The sequence below is a fragment of the Trachypithecus francoisi genome, unplaced genomic scaffold (genome assembly GCF_009764315.1).
Source record: "Trachypithecus francoisi isolate TF-2019V2 unplaced genomic scaffold, Tfra_2.0 Lachesis_group10, whole genome shotgun sequence".
Classification (NCBI taxonomy): Eukaryota; Metazoa; Chordata; class Mammalia; order Primates; family Cercopithecidae; genus Trachypithecus; species Trachypithecus francoisi.
The window spans coordinates 52,253,271-52,259,642 of NW_022681455.1; positions in this window are offsets into that span (position 1 = coordinate 52,253,271).

Consider the following 6,372-nt stretch of genomic DNA (forward strand, 5'->3'; position numbering starts at 1 on the left):
CACCTCTTTTCATCTGCAAGGATACCCCTACCTGAAATTATTTCAGGGTGGCCTTGTTAAAAAGGAGATTAGTCCTTTCCAGAATTCAGTTTTTAGTCTTTCAAGGATGCCCCACATTCCCTTCCCCCCAACTAGTCAGTTGCATCCTACCCCCAAAATCAGTGCTCTGAATCAGCCAAATCTGTGATTTCCCTAATCTCTGGCCTCTTTAGGTGAGAAAAGTCCTTTTCCAATCTGGGCCTAAGAAGTCTTGGGGGACTCTGACCCTCTCGGGGCTCTAGGATCATCTTGTATGTGTTCTCCTGGCCTATGATAGTGCTTGGCTCAGCCTTTAGTGAGACTTGGCTTCTTCACCTTGAATTTTCCCAAGCGCAGCATCTAAGCAAAGACTCCATCACTACAGTATAGCATGAGGTGGCAAGTTTCATGTTGGTCTGGCTCAGTCCCAACTTCCCACATTCTTTTGGCCAAATCCCTAATTAAAGCTATTTGCCAAATGTCAGCTGTAGATTCATCCCTTGAAAACAAATGCACACACAGATGAATCTTCGCATGTGATTTTAGGAGGTTACAGGTATTTGGAATCTCATTCATGGATTTTCTAGAGATCCATGGACTCTACATTAAGAACCCCTGTCTCATAACCTCCCATCTTTCCTAGGTTATGGTCTAAGGAAACCATACATACCTAGCTCATGTGTAAGTACAGATGTCTCATAGCTGCAAATCTCATGTCGTCAATCTATCCTCTAAACTCTGCTCTCCTACAATGGACTAATAACAAAAGTTGAAGCCTTTATCATTGCAGTTTTCAAATCATGTAGCCATACAACCGTCAAAAAGAGAGGGACTGTCTACTCTCTGAAGAAATAATTTACAGGAGAAAAGACGTGGAGAAACAATGGGAGCACTTTGAAAGACAGAAAACTAGCTGAACAGAAGCAGAACTGGAGTTATAAAGGAAGAGGCTGGGCAAGAAGGGCAGTCCCACATGTGGAGGCCTTGATGTAAAACTGAAAAAGTCCGAGCTATCCTATAATAATTTTACTTAGGAAAACCTTTGAGGAGAGCAATGGCTTAGAAAGATGGATGTGGTTTTGAGAAGCAAGATGGACAGCAAGGATGAGGGTCTAGAAACAGGAAAGTCCATAGCAGGATGTGGTGACTAAGGTAAAAGCATGAGGGAGTGGGGGTCTGAACAAGGATAGAAAGAACTTCTCCAACCACATGGCAGAACTATAGATAATCAATAGGACTCCACAGCAAATTGAAATTGGTGACAGGACTCAGAGGGAGGTAGAAGGGGAAGAGGAAAAGATAATGAAAAAGCTTTGGGCTTAGTTGATTAGGAAGATACTGCTTAAGGATAAAACAAAACAAATTAATTGGATTTGCAACTAGAATTAGTTCAGTTAGAAATGAAGATAAATTTCCACTGCAGTTGTAGCATCTCTTTTGTTGAATGTGTTTAGATAAAGCATAGATGCTTAGCAAGTTTCTAACACCTAGCAGATTGACTGGATATGCTCTCAGGACAATTTCTGTTTTTCATTCTGTAAGTCCATGAGTCTAACACCATGTAGACATGCTGCCCAAAGCTGCAGATGAAAAGTGAAAAATCAGCCCATCTGGATATTATGGTACATAACTAAGTTATATTTGTCAACTAGTAGGCAAGGCATTCTAATGAGCTGGATTTTTCTTTCTTCAAATGTCTTGTTATTTCATGAATCCACCCCATGTGAAGCAATCTCCTACTTACAGTGACAGCCTGGGCAGGTAGAACTTGTTTTCTATGTATTCCACAATGCGTAAAATTTTGAGCTTCATCAGAACTCATTATTGTAGATGATGCTTAAAAATAATAATACAGGCCAGGTCTGGTGGTTCACACCTGTAATCCCAGCACTTTGGGAGGCTGACGCGGGTGGATGACCTGAGGTCAGGAGTTCGATACCAGCCTGGCCAACATAGTGAAATCCCATCTCTACTAAAAGTACAAAAAATTAGCCAGGCATGGTGGTGGATGCCTATAATCCCAGCTACTCAGGAGGCTGAGACAGGAGAATCGCTTGAACCCAGGAGGCAGAAATTGCAGTGAGCCGAGATCATGCCATTGCACTCCAGCCTGGGCAACAAGAGCAAAACTCCATCTCAAAAAATAAAATGAAATAAAACAATAATAATACATAATATTTACGATTCTGTCCAAAGAGCATTATAAACGGCATCTACTCTAATCCTTATAGTAACTTTATGATGTAAGTGCTATTTTTATTATTGCCATTTTAAAGATGAGGTGCTTGAGGCTTAGAGAATATTGAGTACCAAGGTCATGTAGCTGGTAGGAAACAGAGTAGATCCAGGTGTGTTTAACTCCAAAACTTTTCTATTAGTTTGTGAACAGTTTGAGTGTGTCTAAGCCAGTGGTCCTTGTAAAACTGTATATTCCCTGCTACTTTTTGTAAAAGTAATTCTTCAATAAATGTTTATTAGATGGATAGATAGGATGGTTGATGAATGGATAAATGGATGGATGGGGATGTTTGATGAATTAGGACAACCAGTAGGCAATACATATCTGCTAAGAACCAGGCTCCCAAACAAAAGCATTTGTAGAGCCTTCCTGTTTGTATACCAGATACTCAGCTGAAGTGCCTCTTCTAGCGACAAGCAGAAAGGCAGGAGATGAGTGTGTTTCTCACCTGTGTCAAGGGGTCTGTCAACCACTTCCCTGATGGTTATTAACTCATCAGCTCCAGCAGATGTTGTGTTTATCCCAGATAGGGCCCTGGCTCCCCATCTCTCACTTTCAGGTGTTAACCTCACTACATGTGGTTGCAATGCTTTATACAGCATATCTTACCAAAAAAAATCTAAAAACCACATAGGTTCAGCAGGATCCACATAGACGTATATAAAGCACATAACTATTTTTAAAGGTGACAGACAAAATGTCTACATCCAACCTTTCCAGACAGGGAGGGCATCTTTAAAAGATAATAAATATACATGTACTATACATCTATCATTTATGTTTTGCACAATACTAAGAATTACAACTTAATAAATTTAAGTGGAGATGGACCAAAAAATTTATAGATATAGATATACACACAAAAGTACACATATGGATTACATAACACACATACACATGCACCTTATATATAAGCTGTATATGTGTGTATACATAATTGAAATATAATGCAATAAATAAAATAGAAGCAATTACAACATGCAGACTGATGAGAAATAATAGATCTCAGAGCTGGAGGCATTCTTGCTAAGACTCAATGGTATGAAGGAAAGAAACTATGCCGTCTACATACATTTTTCCTCTGTTGTGGAGAAAATTAACTTAGAGTTCACACCTTTTAGAATGTCTGCCCAGCCCACACCCCTCTTTGAGAACCAGCCCCCCAGCATCCCTGTGTGTTCTACACGATCCTGTGCAACCATTGCTAAATAGATACATGACTCAAGTCAATCAGACTCTCCTGAAAGTGTGGCTTGGAACTGAGAAATGCCTATCAAAGGAGACCTGAGAATGTGTGAACTTGGGAGAGCCAGAAACATAAAGACAAAGATTACAGGAATCTACAGAGAGAGAGGAATGATACAGTTCAGGAAAGAAGGATTTTGAGAGATTAGGAAAGTAATTGCCTTGATACCTGTTAGTTTTTAGTTCTTGTTCCAGTACTTTCCTGAATCCCCGCTTTAATTCCTGCCCTTATATCTTTGAGGCATCTTTATATCCTTATAATTGATTTCTCATTTGTGCTTAAACTAGCTCTATTGACTTTCTATTACAGGCAAAGAAGGGAACTATATAATCTTCAAGATTCTTTAGCAATCTTGAAGGCAATAATATAAAAACCCTTATATATCCCACAGTATAATATATATTTGAGCACAAATCTGACTAATACGATTTTTATCACTGTATTAGTAGTAAATACTTTAGAATGATTTTAAAATACATTAATAGAAGACAAAATAAATTATAGTACATACATACAATTAAATTATAGCCAAACATTTTTAAATGATACGTACATCAGAGAGTTTTCAAAATTAGTTATTTTTTACCTATTATCTTCTTATGCTTGGCATCAGATTCATGGAGCAACTTAACACTGGTCAAATATTTAAAATGCTGACTCCTGCAAAGTTTTTCTACAAAAACTAAATGCATAGCTAAATGCATTATGACTATAATATCCTAGTCATTCAGAACAAAATGAAAACCAATCTGTTCACAGCCATCACATAAGATTCCTCTGTGACTCTCATATGTTAATTATACTTCCTTCAACCCCCTTTTTTAAGAAAAAATAAAAGGAAAAGAAAGAAAAGCTCAATGATCTTCTAATCCAGCCAGGAAATTAAGCACAAATCCTGTTACCTCGATCCTCAGTAAAACATAGACATATATGCACCTGTCTGCACCTCCCTTATTTTTTTATGGAAATCTCTACTTCGATGGGATTACAAAATAAATAAATGTTGGGATTCTCACAGTCTAGACACAGGAATAGCCTAATCTAGCACTAGACAGAGAGGGGTTGTCACTAACCCCTCTAAAGCAAAGATAATGGACAAGGGTAAATGAAAGAGGTGATACCACCAAATGGATAAACCAAAGATAATTTGACAATTTTTGAGACTTCAAAATATCAGAAAGTCAGATGCAAAATAATTTTTAAATTGGCTTTCAGTATCAGTGTTTTTAGTGTGCCATAGTGGAAAAGCCCATAGACTTGGAAGTCAGCAACATCTGTGACCAAACAGGATGCCTACCTGCCCACTGGATGACTTCAGGCCAGTCACTGAAACCTGCCAAACCTTAGTTTTCTTGCCTGTATATTTGGACAATAGTATCCTAAGGAATTATTGTAGAGATTAAATGAAATAAGAGAATGAATAATTTTTTTAAGTCTGACTCTTTGATGTCTACAATACTATTTATGTCATTGACCTTTGGTACGTACCATATGGCAAACCACTTTTTTCCATAGTCATTAGCCTTTACCTTGTAAATATTTTTGTTGATATCTTTTTTTATGACTATTGCCTCTGTAATTACTTAGAAGGTTTAACAAGCTTCATAGATCTGTCAATTTATCTTAGGCATTAAAATAAAAATGTGGGAGCCATCAAAATATTTAACAGTAGGAAACCAGTTAAATGGCCTATTTCTCATCTCTTTCTCAGGATGTTAGGTAATCAATCTGTTTCAAACACACACATACACATACACAAGCTTTAAAAAAGGGGCAAAGTGTTTAGAATATATTGTAAGATGAGAAAAAAATTTACAAAACAGTATTACAATGTGGCCCAATTTTGTAAAACAAAATACGTTTACTAGAACAATACACTTAAAATGATCCCAATTTTGTACGATAACAGAAGGTGTACCTCAAAAGCTTATTTCTAACAACTAGGATTATGGATTAATTATGCTTTCTTTCTTTTGCATATGTGTGTATGTGTGTAAATAGATAGCTACATAGAAAAAAAGATAGACTTCTAAAATACACACAGAATGGCAGTTGGTTAAATTTAGTATAATCTACGGTAAACCTTGAAATTTCTTAATTGTTGGTGCAGTAATATATAAATCAGGAAGACAACTTCATAATTTGTAGCAAGGACTATTCCTTTCCAGTAAAGGAATAGAACACCTGTGTCTGCTATCCATGGCCCTGGTTTCCAGGTTTCCTACCTGAGAAGCCTAATTCATTATAAGCAAATAGTCTGGTAAACTCAAAATATGAATAAATGGACTACACTACCCTGAATGTCAGTTTCTTAAAAGCAGGACTTTATTTGCTTCCCCTGCTCTATCCTGAGTCCAGCACAGTGCCTGGCACATAATAGGTGTTCAAGAAACATTTGTTTAATGAATGTCTATTTCATCTAGGACACGTGGAAGCCTGAAGATATCTCCCTACTTCCTCCCAGAGTAGATATTCATATGAGCAGATAACTAGTGTCCCTCAGACCCAATGTCTCCCTTTCCTCAAAAAGTTTCCTCTGACAGATTCTCACACACACACACACACATGCCTGTTAATATTAACAGTGAATCAGTATTCACTGAGCACTTAATACATGTTGGGCCACATGTACTATTTCATTTACTACCATAAGGCATGTTCTATTGTTATTTTCATGTTGTAGGTACAGAAACTGATATGTAGAAGGTGTAATTTTCCCAAGGGCACACGGCTATTAAGGTGGAACTGGGATGTGATCATGGGAATGTCTGAAGCAAAAAAATTGTCCTTAGCCAATATACTGTATAGGACCATCTATAAGCCTCAGACAAAGATTTTATCTTAAAATGTAACGATAGGAAAAAAATGT